This window comes from Oryctolagus cuniculus, chromosome 2, assembly GCF_051225735.1.
Source record: "Oryctolagus cuniculus isolate XC-2025 breed Fujian yellow rabbit chromosome 2, ASM5122573v1, whole genome shotgun sequence".
In the NCBI taxonomy this organism is placed as follows: domain Eukaryota; kingdom Metazoa; phylum Chordata; class Mammalia; order Lagomorpha; family Leporidae; genus Oryctolagus; species Oryctolagus cuniculus.
Window position 1 is genome coordinate 65,661,791 of NC_142868.1, and position 16,567 is coordinate 65,678,357.

A 16,567-nucleotide genomic window follows, 5' to 3' on the forward strand; every position below is an offset into this window, starting at 1 on the left:
CCTGGTCTCCCATGCAGGTGCAGGAGCCCAAGCACTGGGGTCATCTTCCATTGCTTTCCCAGGTGAATTAGCAAAGAGTTGGATCAGAAGTGGAGCCGCCAGAACACAAATCAGCGTCCCCATGGGATGCTGGCATTGCAGGCAGTGTTTTTACCTGCTACACCACAATGCTGGCCCCATCTGCCTCTCAAATAAATAAAATAAATAAAAATTTAAAAAATGATCTCTCAGGGCGGGCTCTGTGGCATAGTAGGTAAAGCCGCCGCCTGCAGTGCTAGCATCCCATATGGCCACTGGTTCAAGTCCCAGCTGTTCCAGTTCCGATCCAGCTCTCTGTTGTGGCCTGGGAAAGCAGTGGAAGATGGCCCCAGGGCTTGGGCCCCTGCACTCATGTGGGAGACCTGGAAGAAGTTCCTGGTTCCTGGCTTTGGCCTGGCCCAGCTCTGGCCGTTGCAGCCACTGGGGAGTGAACCAGTGGATGGAAGACCTCTCTCTCTTTTTGCCTCTGCCTCTCTATAACTCTGCCTTTCAAATAAATAAATCTTAAAAAAAAAAATCTATCAGTAGCTTTGATTAATTTTGTTTCATTAGTTCTACATTGCTCATGCTCCTGTCACATAATTGTTTTCAATTCATAACTTTTTAAATTTGTAGTAATTTTATCACACAGAAGATAGCTATTAATTATTTTCCCCCATGCTTATTGTGGAAGAAAACAAGGCCTTTATAAACCGTGAAATTAAACTGGGAGGGAATTTCAAGCAGCCCCAATCCCCTTTGCCCTATCATCGCAGACGATGTCTGTGGTTTATGTTCATAGTGATTCAAAATGACAGATGTCGGGAAGCAAATATTTTTGGCATATTAATAAAAACAGATGCACTGACACCTTCTGTATTAGCAGCTATGGCATTAATAAATAAGATGGACTGAGGGGCCAGGTGTTTGCGCTGGTGGTTAGGCTACCACTGGGGCTAACCATGTCTCATATCTGGAGTAGCTGGGTTCGAACCCCAGCTCCACTTCCAATTCCAGCTTCCGGCTAATGTACACCATGGGAAGCGGCAGGTGACAGCTCAAGTAGTTGGGTCCCTGCCACCCATGAAGGAGACCTCCATTGGATTTCTGGCTCCTGGCTTCAGCATATCCCAGCCTTGACCCATTGCAAGAATTTGGAAAGTGATTCAGTATTGTAACACTCTTTCTCTGTCCTTCAAATGAATAAATGAATGAATAATTCTTAGTGAGAAATCTCCCTAGTATTTCAGAAAAAAATATTTAATGTCTGGATCAATAAATGGGAATCAAGAAATTAAGACTGTCACTTAATCCACTAGTGACTAACTGTGTAGCTTTGGCCATGCCACTTTTAGAATAAGGTAGGAGTGGGATGCTGTGGCACACTGGGTTAAGCTACAGCCTGCAGAGCCAGAATCCCATATGGGCGCTGGTTCAAGTCTGACTGTTCCACTTCTGATCCAGCCCCCTGCTAAATAAAGTGCCTGGGAAAGCAGTGGAGGATAGCCCAAGTCTCACACATGTGAGAGACCAGGAAGAAGCTCCTGGCATCACCCTAGCCATTTGTGGCCATTTGGGGAGTGAGCCAGCAGGTGAAAAATCTGTCTCTCCTTCTCTCTCTTTCTGTAACTCTGCCTTTCAAACAAATAGGTATTTTTTTAAAAAACAATAAGGTAGGAGTATGAGTTAGTAAGTGGACTAGCAAGACGAATAGGCGGAGAGAAACATTTCATTTATTTAGCATGATAAGTCAGGGAAGGAGACAATATACAATATTTTACAAAAATCTGAAACTTATTTTAATCCCTGAAATGGTATTTTTGTTCCGTTTAAAGGTGGGGCGGGCATTGTAGCTCAGAGGGTTGAGCCCCTGCTTGGGACGCCCACATCCCATACCGGAGCCAGTCTGAGTCCCGGCTCCTGTGCTTCCCATCCAAAGCTGGGAACTCCATTTGGGTCTCCCATGTGGCTGTCAGGGACCAAATACTTGGGCCACCAGCTGCGGCCCCTCAGGCCTGCTCTGGAGTGTGTTACAGGACGAGGCAGCCTTTCTCCACCCAGAGAGCCGCTGCTCACTGCTGCTACCCTCTCTTTAACACCTGGCACCGGGGCCCTCCTCTTCGCTGGTGCACCCCAACTCTGTTCAAGCCGTGTTTCCCGAGGAGTGGACAAGCAATGTGACTGGTTTTCAGACAATGGTATTTTGAAAGCATGGATGATGATGGCAGCAACTTCAGCTCATTAAGCTCAGCTCCCTCTGCTGTTTCAGCAACATGGGTCATTTGAAAGAAAAAAAAAAAAACAACGTCAAAAACGAACAATGAAAGAACTGCAAAAACTCTTAAGGAGCCGAAAATGATGGAAGCTGATTTGGGGCTGATAAATGATAAAAGAAAAATTATGAGACATCTTAAATTTTTAAAAAAGATTATTATTTATTTATTTATTTGACAGCGTGGGAGAGAAAGGCAGAGAGAGTATGCCAGCAAACAATCTTCCATCCACTGGATCACTCCCTAAATGCTCCCAGCAGCCAGCGCTGAGTCAGGTCGAAGCCAGGAGCCAGAAACTCCATCCTGGTCTCCCACATGGGTGCAGGGACCCAAGGACTTGGGCCATCTTCCACTGCCTTCCCAGGTGTATCAGCAGGAAGCTGGATGGGAAGTGGAGCAGTTGGGACTAGAACCAGCACTCCATATGGAATGCTGAAGGCTTGATGGCTCAACCCATTGTGCCACAATACTGGCCACCAAGATGTTCTGAATTTAACTACCAAGGGCTGGAGGGTAGGAGAGGGAAGACATAAGGGAGGTTAGCAAAGTGACAGCTTTGAGCTAAAACCATTCCACTTTCCTGAATGTAAGCTCAAACCTTGACTTGAAATACCTGGTGGCTGACTTGAGTCATACACTTTGCAGACTGCTAACCCCAACCAGGCCTTGAGTTCTGTCCTCCTCCCCCAACCTTTCCCTGCTTCACACTGTCCCACCTCTCGTTTATAACCAATACATAGTTCATGCTTTCCTTCCCCAAACTGTCATAAAAATGCTCTTGGCTCTTAGGTTTCCAGCCCCGACGGTTGGTAGTTGTGGGAACTCATCCCAGGACCTGGACTTTGCTGGCTGGCATCTGTAAGGGCTCACGAAACCCTTTTATTTCAGAGACCGCTTGGTCTCAAGAGACCTGGCTCCACATAACCAGTATCACTTTAGAAAGAAGCAAGCTTCATGTGAAGACTAAACGAGGCAAAACAGAACACAGTTTTCTAAAATATCTGATTTTCTTTCACTACTTCCTTTTCATCTCTATTTAAAAATGTTTGAATGTAATTGAGAGGCAGAGAGAGAGAGAGAGAGAAAGAGAGAGAGAGAGGATCCTGTTTTCTCGTTTACTTCTCAACTGCCTGCAACAGCTAGCCAGGAGCCAGGAACTCAATCCAGGTCTCTCATGTGGGTGGCAGGAACCAGTTACGTGAGCCGTCAGCACTGCCTCCCAGGGTGTGCATGAGCAGGAAGCTGGAGTAGGAGTCAGAGCTGGGTTTGAACCCAAGTACTCTGATATGGGACCAGGTGTCTCACCTGCTCAGCTAAATGCCTACTCCCTTTTTATCATTATTAAAAGTTATGTAGGCATTATTAATGTTATCAATCTAGTCCTAATTATTCATGCTTTAAGTGACTTACGTTTTCTTCAACAGACATTTATGGAAATGCCATGGCACATCGTGCTGGCTGCTGAGATACAGAAGTGAGGAAGAAACTTATAATGCTTTTTAATCTTATAAATCTGTATGAATTTCTTCCTAACTCCTTCACTGTCTTCTCCAGTCCCTGGATGATAGGTTAAATCATTCGTGATTAATGCAATTTACTTTGTACGTAAATTTTTTGAATTATTCATTTTCATTTTATTTGAAAGGCAGAGAGACAGAGAAACAGATGGAGAGAGATCTTTCACCACTGGTTCACTCCCAAAGGCCCCTAACAGCCAGGGCTGGGCTGGGCTGAAGCCAGAAGGAGCCAGGAACTCTATCTGGATCTCCCTTGTGGGTGGCAGGTACCAAGCACTTGAGCCATCACCTGTTGCCTCCGAGGGTGCACATTAGCAGGAAGCTGGATTGGAAGAGGGGAGCTGGGACTCAGACCAAGCACTCTAATAAGGGATGTGGATGTCCAAACAGCGACCTAACAGCTATGCCAAACATACACCCCTGTATTTAAATTTTAAAATAAAAACCTCTAAATATCTTATCTCTGAGCTTCAAACCTATCATTACGGGCAAGAGTGTGAAGCTTAAAAGCAGACTTGGGCACGTGACTTAAACTTTTTGGACTCAGTTTCCTTATACATACAAATAAGATGATGAGAATAGTAAGAACACTTCATGTAGGATTGTTGGAAATAATAAATGAGCTGACATTCATAAAGTGCTTACACTAGTACTTGAAACAGAAAGTATAAAATAAAGCTTAGACATTATTTTAACTTACTTATGAATTTACTGAGCATCTATTGTGTATCTCCTATCCCTATAAGCAAACACACAAAGATTTTATAATTTGCTAAGGCTTACATACCCCCTTCTCATTTTTTTCAATAGAAATTTCTGAAAGGTCAATCTTTTTGTAGTTGTCACCTCTGCTTCCTCCTCACTGGTCTGCACCTAACCCCTGTACACTGGGGTGCAGTGCTGAAGCCACCACTTGGGGCACCTGCATTCCATCTCGAAGTGCCTGGGTTCAAGCCCCGCCTCTGCTCCTGATTCTAGCTTCCTGCTAATCCACAGCCTGGGAAGCAGCAAGTGTCGGCTCAAGTACTTGATGTGGAGGTCACTGGGTCCCAGGACAATGAGAAAGCCCCCAGCAATAAGGAAGTCACTGAGGAAAAATCCCTAGCAATAAGTGATGGAAAAGTCCCTAGCCAGTGGCAATCTGCATCAGATACGTATCTCCCAGGTTCTGACCCACGTGGGGCAGTTAGCTAATACCCGGCCTGCTCTCCCACTACTCCCCCGCAGTGTATTTTAAAAATCTGACTCTGCTCATTCTCCGTGTTTCTGTGGCTGGTTGACTTCTTCTCACAGTCTGCAACAGCGGCCTCTGTTGGTTGCTTCCTGGGTACTTGGGTTCCTTCCACTCTCATGGGAGTGCTGGACTGAGTTCCAAGTACCCCGGTTTCAGCCTGGCCCGGCCATGGCTGTTGCAGGCATTTGGGAGGTGCACTAGGGAATGGAACCTCTCTCTCTCTCTCCTTCTTTCAAACAGATTTTATATATATAAATCTTCTGAGGATCCTGACCTGTCCCCTCAAGGATCTACATTCCTGAAAATCACTAAATATCTCCAAAGTCTGAGAAGACATTTCTGTGGCTGTCCTTCTTGAAGTCTTGAAGGTGTTTGACCACTGGCATGTACTGTTCTTGGGTTTCTTTTCCAGTATGGTGGTGGCAAAGTTTTTCTACCTCTTTTTTCCCATCCTTTGTCCTTTCTTTTGTCCCAAGAATAAGCATTCTCCAAAGTTCTGTATTCAATAGCTTCTCTTACTTCTGTATCTGCTTCCTTGGAGGAAATCATCCACTTATTTTCTCTTTCTTTCTTTCTCTCTCTCTCTCTTTCTTTCTTTCTTCCTTTCATTTATTTATTTATTTGAAAGACAGTTACAGAGAGAAAGGGACAGACAGAGAGATCTTCCATCTGCTGGTTCACTCCCCAATTGGCTGCATCAGCCAGGGCTGGGCCTCACTGAAGCCAGGAAACAGGCTATTCATTTAGGTCTCCCACATGGGTGCAAGGGTCCAAGGACTTGGGCCATCTTCCTCTGCTTTCCCAGGTGCATTAGCAGGGAGCTGCATCAGAGGTGGAGCAGCCGGGACCGAAACCGGTGTCCATATGGGATACTGGAACTGCAGGCAGCAACTTTACCCACCATGTCATGGCACTAGCCCAAGATCATTCATTTTCTTTCTTTCTTTCTTTTTTTTTTTTTTTGACAGGCAGAGTGGACAGTGAGAGAGACAGACAGAGAGAAAGGTCTTCCTTTTTGCCATTGGTTCACCCTCCTATGGCCACCACGGCTGGTGCGCTGCGGCCGGTGCACCGCGCTGATCTGATGGCAGGAGCCAGGTACTTATCTTGGTCTCCCATGGGGTGCAGGGCCCAAGCACCTGGGCCATCCTCCACTGCACTCCCGGGCCACAGCAGAGAGCTGGCCTGGAAGAGGGGCAACCGGGACAGAATCCGGCGCCCCGACCGGGACTAGAACCCGGTGTGCCGGCATCACAAGGCGGAGGATTAGCCTAGTGAGCCACGGTGCCGGCCTCGAACCACAGCAATTCTAAACTATGGCTTTCAATGAGAAATACACACACACACACGCACACACACACACATTTCCAATTCAGAAATTGATGAGTAATTTTGGCAAAGATACTGAACTAAATTATGTTCCTCATTGCTGGCAAAATGTCAGTACTTAATTACAGAATTGTGACTCAAGTCCAAATGCTTCAGGGCAGAGTTCACTGGGTTTCATTAAAGCCCTTGAGTTCAAGGGCACATGTGCCTTGCTTCCTCCCAGGTCATTACTCAGCTGTCACTGACTCTGGGGTAAAATAGGCTGACTCATCAAACTGACAGTGACACACAGGTAAGCAGTAAATTCAGACACACCCACACAGGAGAATCAGGTTGCAGGAAGGCTCATCCCGACACACCCACCAGTCTCCCCTTTGCAGCCATTGTTGGGTGCACATGGCAGTCTTGTTGGCGAGGACTCACCGTTTCCCTTCCCTGGAAGCACACATTTTTATTCAGAAGAAACGTAAAGTTTAGAGGTTGCTGGAAAAAAAATCAATCTTCGCTTTCTCCCAGGAAAGAGAAAAATTAGGGAGCTTTGATATTTTCTTCTTACAATAAAAACAACAAAAAATAAACAAGCCTCCTTTGTTCTTGGGGACTCTGAAGGCTGAGGCCTGGGGTCGGGGCTCCAGCGGTGATGGGGATGTGTCAGCGTCAGGACACGGAGGCACGTACAGGGATGTGTCAGCGTCAGGACACGGAGGCATGCACACGCCTCATGGCATCCGGCCGTTCCCACATGATAGCTCCCAGGCAATAACCACAGACACCCCACAGCATGTCCTCCCCACCTGCCGGACTGCAGGACTCCCAGCCTCATTCCAGACCTGCGGAACAATGGAGGAAGGGCCGGGAGGAAGGGTGGGCCTCGCCGTCAGTTTTGTGTCACCGAGGCTTGGAATTTGGTTAAACAGCAGTCTAGATGCTGCTGTAAAGGTAGTTGTAGATGGAATTAGCACCGAGATGGGTCAGACTGAGGAGCGCAGATCATCCTCCCTGATGTGAGCGGGGACTCCAAGACAAGCGCTGTCCTGGGACGGAGGGGGAGTCCTGCCGCCACCTGTCTTTGCACTCAGCCTACAGCATCAGCCCTTGCCTGGGTCTCCGCCTGCTGGCCCACTCTGCGGCCTGTGCACTCGCCAGCCCCCACTGTGGTGTGGGCCAACGTCTTCATGTTGAGTGCTTAACACATGTCCAGACGCGTCTGATTGGTCCTGGGTCTCCAGGAAGCCCAACACACGGAGGGCCATCAGGGCTGATGCCCTGCTTCCTGTCTCAGTGGCCTACACACACTCTTTGTGCTACACCATGACACCTGCTTTCCCCCAGCCCAGATGCTCACACGGCTGCCTTTACTTCCTGCACCCACCCTTGATGCGGGGAGTCTGCAGTGCCTTCTCCCTTCTGCTGGGCCCTGCGCCATGTGAGGATGTGGGTGGTTCTCACAGGCGCTGCCATACACCCGTTGCCCCTTTGACCCCTTTGGGACGCTGTGCCGCGCAGTCACCATCCTCACGCTGAAGAGGTAGAGTAACAGAGAGAGGTCTTCTATCCGTTGGTTCACTCCCCAAATGGCCCCAGTGGCTGGAGCTGAGCCAGTCCGAAGCCAGGAGCCGGGAGCTTCTTCTGGGTCTCCCACGTGGGAGTAGGGGCCCAAGCGCTTGGGCCATCTTTCAGTGCTTCCCAATCATAATAGAGAGCTGGGTGGAAAGAAAAGCAGCCAGAACTAGAACCCACATGGGATGCTGGAGCCTCAGGGGGAGGCTTAGCCCACTAGGCCTGTGATGGCCCCCAGTAAATAAATCTTAAAAACAAGAGATGAGTTTATTTTGGTTCCCGGATAGAGCTCCTGGCTTCGGTCTGGCCCAGCCCTGGCCATTGTGGCCATATGGAGAGTGAACCGGTAGAGAGAAGATTACTCTCTCTCTCTCTCTGTTTCTTCCTCTCTGTAACTTTGCCTTTCAAATAAATAAATATTTTTTTTTAAAGTATTTATTTTTACTTGAATTTCAGAGTTATAGAGAGAGAGATAGAGGGAGAGAAAGAAATGACAAGGGCCCAAGCACTTGGGCTGTCTTCAGCTGCTCTCCCAGGCACATTAGCAGGGAGCTGGACTAGAAATGGAGCAGCTGGGATTTGAAACAGCACTCATATGGGATGCCAGTGTTGCAGGTGGCAGCATAAATCACTGTGCCACAACACTCAGCCCCTAAACTTATCTTTTCTTTCCATTTCCCACGAATGTTTTGAAGTGCCCTTGTATTCAGATAGATTATTTTTCTGAGACACAGCTGTTAAGACTATGGTGTGAATTCTGAGCATCAAGTTATTTCCTGAACTCTCATACTGACTTTCTGTGGCATGTTTTAGTTCTAATCTTTGATATTCTAATCCTGATGTTAAGTTCACCATCATTTGGAAACTTAAACATCGGATTCTTTATCAGCATCCTAGGGAGGCACACATTTAATTAAAAAACATTGGGAGCCGGCGCCGTGGCTCAATAGGCTAATCCTCCACCTTGCGGCGCCGGCACACCGGGTTCTAGTCCCGGTTGGGGCGCCGGATTCTGTCCCGGTTGCCCCTCTTCCAGGCCAGCTCTCTGCTATGGCCAGGGAGTGCAGTGGAGGATGGCCCAGGTGCTTGGGCCCTGCACCCCATGGGAGACCAGGAAAAGCACCTGGCTCCTGGCTCCTGCCAGGATCAGCGCGGTGCGCCGGCTGCAGCGGCGGCCATTGGAGGGTGAACCAACGGCAAAGGAAGACCTTTCTCTCTGTCTCTCTCTCTCACTGTCCACTCTGCCTGTCAAAAAATAAAAAAAATAAAAAAATAAAAAAAAAAACATTGGGGAAGACATTTCTTTAATAATAGATTAGTTTGTTATTAATGGCTTGTGCGTACTGTGGCTCTAACCTTCTGGAATGAATGCTTTCCCCTCTTTTCTGTAGAATCCTCACATTTCCATTAGCTCCTCTTGGTATTCGAGCAACTTTTCTTTGGAAGGTGACAATCCATGCCGTTACCTCACTACCTGAAAGCTTGCCCTTGAAAATGCATAGAGTGTGCTCTGTGGATGATGCAGTGTTGCTTGTACCTCCTCTTTCTAGATCCCCAAATCCAGTGAGAGTGATAGACAGTGCACTTCTTCAAAGAACAAATCTGGGCTGTCACTGTGGTGTAGTAGGCTTAGTCTCCTCTGTGGCATGGTTTGTTTCCTGGCTGCTCCTCTTCTGATCCAGCTCTCTGCTGTGGCCTGGGAAAGCAGTAGAAGATGGCCCAAGTGCTTGGGCCCCTGCACCATGTGGGAGACCCAGAAGAAGCTCCTGGCTCCTGGCTTCAGATCGGCACAGCTCTGGCTGTTGCGGCCAACTGGGGAGTGAAACAGCAGATGGAAGATCTCCCTGTTCCTCCCTCTGTAACTCTACCTCAAATTAATGAATAAAAATCTTAAAAAAAAATTCACAATAGAGCTGGAAAAGATGAAAGGTGCCATTAGTGACTCAGAATTTGGCTGGGGAGGAGATTCTTGCTCTATGGATAGCAGATGGCACCAGAATGATAAAGAAACCAAGGCAGAGTTATCCCACCCAATGTGGGCAGGTGAGAAGTGGGCTGACATGCAATAGGCCGTCCTCTCAAAAGCAGCCCCAGAGCAAGTCCTGGCTTAGGATCAACAGTAACCAGCTAGGGCCGACACTGTGGTGCAGCGGGTAAAGTCGCTGTCTGTGGTGCTGGCATCCTATATGGGCGCCGGTTCGAGTCCCAGCTGCTAAACTTCCAATCCAGCTCTCTGCTATGGCCTGGAAAAGCAGTGGAAGATGGCCCAAGTCCTTGGGCCCCTGCACCTGTGTGGGAGACCTGGAAGAAGCTCCTGGTTCCTGCCTTCAGACTTGCGTAGCTCCGGCCATTACAGCCATCTGGGGAGTGAACCAGTGGATGGAAGACCTCTCTTTCACTCTTTGTCTCTGCCTCTGCCTCTCAAATAAATTAATTAAAAAAACAAACAAACAGTAACCAGCTTGGACAGCAGTTTGTGGAGCAGGTCTTGAGTCTAAAATTTGCAGGTAGGTCAGGCGGGCTGGAGTGTCAGGGAGGGCTTCTGTGCTGCAGTCTGGAGGCAGAAATCCTCCTCCTTCAGATTTCAACTGACGGGGCGAAGCCTGCCCACCTGTGGAGCGCAAATCCACCTAAGTCCACTGATTGTAAATGTGAATCACCTCTAGAAAACACTCCATAGTGACGTCTGCATTAGAGTGTGACTAAACGACCGTGCGCCATAAACTCGACAACTCGCCGCATGAAAGGAACCATCACAAAAACCATCTCGATTTTTGTTTTAAAGATTTATTTTATTTATTTGAAAGGGAGAGTGACAGAGCCAGAGCCAGAGAGAATCCACTGGTAACTTCCCAAATGGTCATAATAGCCAGTGGTTGGGCCAGGCGGAAGCCAGGAGCCAGGAACCCCATCTGGGTCTCCCACGTGGGTGGCAAGGGTTCCAAGCACTTGGACCCTCTTCAGCTGCCTTTCCAGGCACATTAGCCTGGAGCTGGGTGGGAGGCAGAACAGCTGGCAATGTGGTATGGGATCTGGTGTCAGATGGCAGCTTAACCTGCTGTGCCACAATGCAGGCCTGTGATCTCTATTTTGAAAGGAACATTGATTTTCTTTGGCGATTGTTTCCAGAAACTTTTCTTAATTTTTCCTTAACAGTGGCTAACTAGCAACTAATGAACTCTTAGCAGATTATAAAAGTTTGCATACAAATCTTATTAGAGAATTGATTTGCATGTGTTAGAAAACATTTATCAGATTATTTTGGATCAATTTGAATTTTCTGCATTCCTTTCTCTGTGATTGTATATTGGATTTCCATTGATGATTTCTCTGGATGTCAGCATTTGGGAGAAAATCTAGATTACTTCTTTTTTTATTTATTTTTTTTTATTTTTATTTCTTGACAGGCAGAGTAGACAGTGTGAGAGAGAGAGACAGAGAGAAAGGTCTTCCTTTGCCGTTGGTTCACCCTCTAATGGCCGCTGTGGCCGGCGCACCGTGCTGATCTGATGGCAGGAGCCAAGTACTTCTCCTGGTCTCCCATGTGGGTGCAGGGCCCAAGCACTTGGGCCATCCTCCACTGCACTCCCTGGCCACAGCAGAGAGCTGGCCCGGAAGAGGGGCAACCGGGACAGAATCCGGCACCCCGACCGGGACTAGAACCTGGTGTGCCAGCGCCGCAAGGCGGAGGATTAGCCTAGTGAGCCGCAGTGCCAGCCTAGATTACTTCTTATTAAAAATGTGCCATTGAAAGGGCTTGGGCAAACAGCTGTGAGTCTCTGGGGATGGGCTGGAGCTCCTGAGCAGAGCTGTCTCGGATGCAGCTTCCACGGCTCGGCACTCTGTGGAGGGACACTGGGGTTGGGTAAGTTGGACTGAACAGAATCTGAACTCCAAGAAGACTCAGGTCTCCCACCCCACCCACGCTTGCTTCCCTTTATACAGAACAAGCATGAACGTGGCCTTGCCAGCCCGGACAGAACGTCTTCCTGGGCATCACAAAGCCCAAGGGCCGGGACAGCTGTTCAAGGAGTTCGCCTGGTGCAGGGCCTGTTGCCAGCACCTGCTGACCTTGTGGGAGGCTGCACTTGGGCACAGACCCTCCCTCTGGGGGAAAGGAAGGCCCTGGCCCCATTTAGGTCGTTGCCAGGCAACCCCAGTCTCCAAGATCAGAGAGACCTATTAGTTTTTCCGCAAAGTATACAATTTATCCATGAAGTGTGTCTTCTGTACAATTTACATTGTTGAAGGAGTATAAATTAGGACACTTCTTTTTCCTGTTTTGTTTGTTTGTTTGTTTGCTTGTTTCCCTCTTTCTCACTACTGCCTACAGATACCACTTTCTTGAAAAATTTTTAAATGATCTGTCCATACAGTTCCTGTAAGAAAGAACACAGGAATATAAATATCCCGTAAGTGGATACTGTGAAGATATGGGCAAAAATTTGGTGTAGCCTCAATGGTGCACTGGTGATTTGGAATCACCAGTTTAAGTGATGCAATAAATATGCTACATTCAAATAAATATGTTTACATCATCTGAGTTCAATAATTCCACAAAACTTTTAATTGCTTAATTGCTTAGGGCTACAGTTCATTATTTTTCCCCTAGTAAATTTTATTTTATAAATCTTTATTTATTTTCACTTTTTATTTGAAAGGCAGGGAGACAGAGGTTTTCCACTGGTTCATTCCCCAAATGTCTGCAACAGCCAGGATTGGACCAGGCTAAAACCAGAAGCCCAAAATTCCATGCAGATCCCCACATAGGTTGCAAAGACCCAGGTACTTGGGCCATCATTTGCTGCTGCCCAGAGGGTTTAACACAGTGCTGGATCAGAAGTGAAGGAGCCAAGACTCGAACCAGGAACTCCAAAATGGATGTCTCTGACTCAAGCAGTGACTTGACCGCTGCACTGAACGCCCAGCCTGCCTCTCCTGTATTTTAATCCATCCTCTGTCAATGTCACAGAAAACTTTCTTGCTAGATCTGTGTGTCCAACAAGGTAGCCACTAGTCACATGTGGTCACATAAATTAAAATTAAAATGAACTAGTGTAAATTAAGTTCTCAGTCATACTAGCCATATTTTAAGTGTTCAACAGCCACATGTGGTTAGTGGTTACCTTACTAGATAACCGACCATACAACACTTTCATCATCACAGGAAATTATATTGGACAGTGTGGCTACATTTTGGCAGGAAACAAAGTCTTGAATTGTCTGATGTCCAAGTCCCATCAAAAGACTGTGTAAGAAAAGCCGTGTTCATAGGAGAGTGGGGGAAGGGTGCCCGTGGCTGAGATTTCTTTGAGTTTTAGCCTCGAACAGCAAGACCATTATCAGTATTTCTGGATTACAGATTGATGGCTCTCTACAGAACTGCTTTCACTGACTCACATCTTAATTATAAATAACTTAATAGTGGGGACTGCTGCTGTGGTGCAGCAGGTTAAGCTACACCAGTTCCAGTCCTGGCTGCTCCTCTTCTGATCCAGCTCCCTGCTAATGTGCCTTGGAGAGCAGTGGAAGATGGCCCAAGTGTGTGGGCTCCTGCCCAATGTGGGAGACCCGGAGGAAGCTCCCTAGCTTCTGGCTTCGTCCTGGCCGTTGAGGTCATTTGGGGAGTGAACCAGCAGATGGAAGATCTCTCTCTCTGCAACTCTGACTTTGAAATAAATAAATAAATGAATCTTAAAAAAAAAAGAAAAAGAAATCTGCCTAGAAATAAATTTGTGAATATTGTTTTGCCAGAACACAGTGAATTACTCAAGTATAATAGGGATCTGTCAAAGTGATATATGTGTCCCTTTGATGAGATATTCCCTGGTCACATCTAGGAGGAACTGGGCAGAAAAGCAATAATGATTAAACGGATTGTAGAATTAATCCACCATTTGGGGCTGGTGCTATGGCACAGCGGGTTAAAGCCCTGGCCTGAAGTGCTGGCATCCCACATGGGCACCAGTTCAAGTCCCAGCTGCTCCACTTCCGATCCAGCTCTCTGCTATGGCCTGGGAAAGCAGTAGAAGATGGCCCAAGTCCTTGGGCCCCTGCACCTGTGTGGGAGACCTGGAAGAAGCTCCTGGCTTCTGGTTTTGGATCGGCTCAGCTCCGATCGTTGCAGAAAATTGGGGAGTGAACCATTTGATGGAAGACCTCTTTCTCACTCTCTGCCTCTCTCTCTCTGTGTAACTCTGACTTTCTAATAAATAAATAAATGTTTTTTTTTTTTTTTTTTAAAAAAAGGCTTTGGATCGGCTGCTTGGGGAGTGAACCAGCGGATGGAAGACCTCTCTCTCTCACTCTGCCTCTCTGTAACTCTGCCTTTCAAATAAATAAATAGATCTTTAAAAAAAGGATCAGCAATATAAACTCGTGTATGAAAGTTAGAGATGAAATAAGACATTTACATGATATCAAAGATTTTCCTTATAAATATTTAGGTTACAAAAGTAACTTTATGGTGGAGAAACCTGGCAAATGCTACTTTAGCCTAGAGTTTGATGCTAACATCACCAGTAATGGGAAGACTTGCTGTCCTGTGCCTCAGATGGAACACGCTGATACCACAACACCACTTCTGAGATATCCCTGCCAAAAATACATAACCTGGTTCACACCATGAGGAAACATTGGACAAACTAAAATGGAGGGACTTTCTAAAACTGGCCCGTACTATCCAAAGATATCAAGGTCTCATAAGACAAAGAAAAACTCAGGAAGTATTCTAGATTAAACACGAAAGAGACAGGATAACAAAGTACAAGACCGATCCTAGATAAGATCCTTGAGCAGAAAACAATGTTTCTAAGCTGCTTCCTTTCAAACTTTTGCCTCTCATTGGTTTGAGAAAAATGGTAAAATCTGACAAGGTCTATACAGAAGGAAATAGTACAGTATTGATGTTAGTTTACTGATTTGGATCATTGTACTACTGTTGTATTAGGGAATGTTCTTTTTTTTAGAGGATACATACTGGAAATATTTAGCAGTAAGGGGGTATGTCTCCAATTGTGGTTCTGAAATATGTAAATATGTATGTACAAACGAGAGAGAGAGAAATGTGGTGGACAGACACAGAAACTTAGAGAGGGGAATGATAAATATGTAGTAAAATATAACAAATGAAACATGTGGGGAATCTGGATGAAGAATATGAAGGACTTCTTTGTCCTATGTTTCCAAATTTTCTCTAAGTCTGAAATTACTTCAAAATGAAAATTAATAAAAGAAATGACATTATAAAATCTATTACTCTCATTACTATATTTTTTGTGGAAATCTCATACATTCCTGTTGTGAAATTTAATATGAACAAATTCTCAGAGTTAAAAGATATACAAGCTATGATTTTCCCCAAACTTCTCTTTTTGCCTATTAGAAATGTGTAACTATTTCCCTTCCTTCAGAAAGTTCAAAGCTAAATTTCTGACTAGTTATAGTGACTACAGAGAACCCAGCCCTGGACGTTGTGACCGTTGTGGGGGGTGAACCAGTAGTCAGAAGATCTCTCTTTCTGTGTCACTCTGCCTTTCAAATAAATCTTTAAAAAATACAATCATAGTCTTTCTTTAAACCAAAATAAAATGTTGGGATAGTTATCCACCCTCCCTTAGGGAAGAAAGACTGATAAAGATGCACACACACTTACATGTAAGGGTACTTCCGTAAGAATTTCATGGAAATCCCTGCTACTGCCAAGAGAGTGGGCTCTTCCTGTCATTCTAGCTCATAAAACCCTTTGTTTCCTTCAGACAGTTTACCATAAGCTGTACTAATAAGCAAATGTATTCATACTTCACTTTCTTCATTTTAAATTTTTTATTCATTTATTTTCATCTTATTTGAAAGGCAGAGAAACAGAGGTCTTCCACTGGCAGGTTCATTCCCTCAATGCTTGCAACAGCCAGGGCTGGATCAAGCCAGAACCATGAGCATGGCAGAGAATCAAGCATCTGAGCCATCATCTGCTCTCTCTGAGTGTGCAGTAGCAGGAAGCGGGACTGAATGCGGAGGAGCTGGAACTCCAATCAGGCATCACAATACGGCCCGTGGGTGTCCCTGGTGGCAGCCTAACCACTTTGCCCCCTTTACCTAACTTTCAACTTTATAGAAACTTGCACAGATCAAAACAAAGGAGTCTGAGAAGCAAGGAAATTAACGTCATGAACAGAGGGGAGCATAGTCACAGTCACAGGGCGCAACTTGTGAATTTTCTTGTGTTATCAATCAAAGTCCTGTGTCCCGGAAGCCCCTTGTTAGCTTCACCACTACCTGGTTTAGCTTTGCTTTGGGGTCATTTCTGGTATCTTCAGACACCTTTGTGCAAATCAGGAAAAGAGGACACCCTCCTTTTCTGGCAGGCCAGTGAGGAAAACATCTTTCCCTCTTGTGTGCCAGGCGTCTCAGGCCTGGGCACATGACTCTGTGGTTTGTGCATGCCATGGACTTTAGGTCCTACATGAGGCCCTTGTGCAGTTACAAACCCACATGGGGACCCTGCTTTGCTGGGCTCACAAACTCATGGCCAGGGGCTGAATCTAGCTTGTGGCCATCAAAATACAGATTTGTGTGTATGTGTGTGTGGGGGGGCTATAATAGTCTACCTTCCAGCCTCCGTGGCAAACAAACAC

General features: G+C 46.3%; 1 protein-coding gene and 1 long non-coding RNA gene across 4 annotated transcripts in view; one reads left to right on the forward strand and one right to left on the reverse strand.

The window, feature by feature from the left end:
• Positions 1-15,181, forward strand: part of LOC138848478 (uncharacterized) — a 29,939-nt gene extending 14,758 nt beyond the window's left edge. The window contains exon 3 of the long non-coding RNA XR_016228925.1: positions 14,181-15,181. This is a non-coding gene — a long non-coding RNA (uncharacterized LOC138848478). The remainder of the gene's footprint in view (positions 1-14,180) is intronic.
• RWDD4 (RWD domain containing 4) overlaps positions 1-16,567 on the reverse strand; it is a 54,602-nt gene that overhangs the window by 3,510 nt on the left and 34,525 nt on the right. The gene's annotated exons all lie outside the window — the stretch shown is intronic.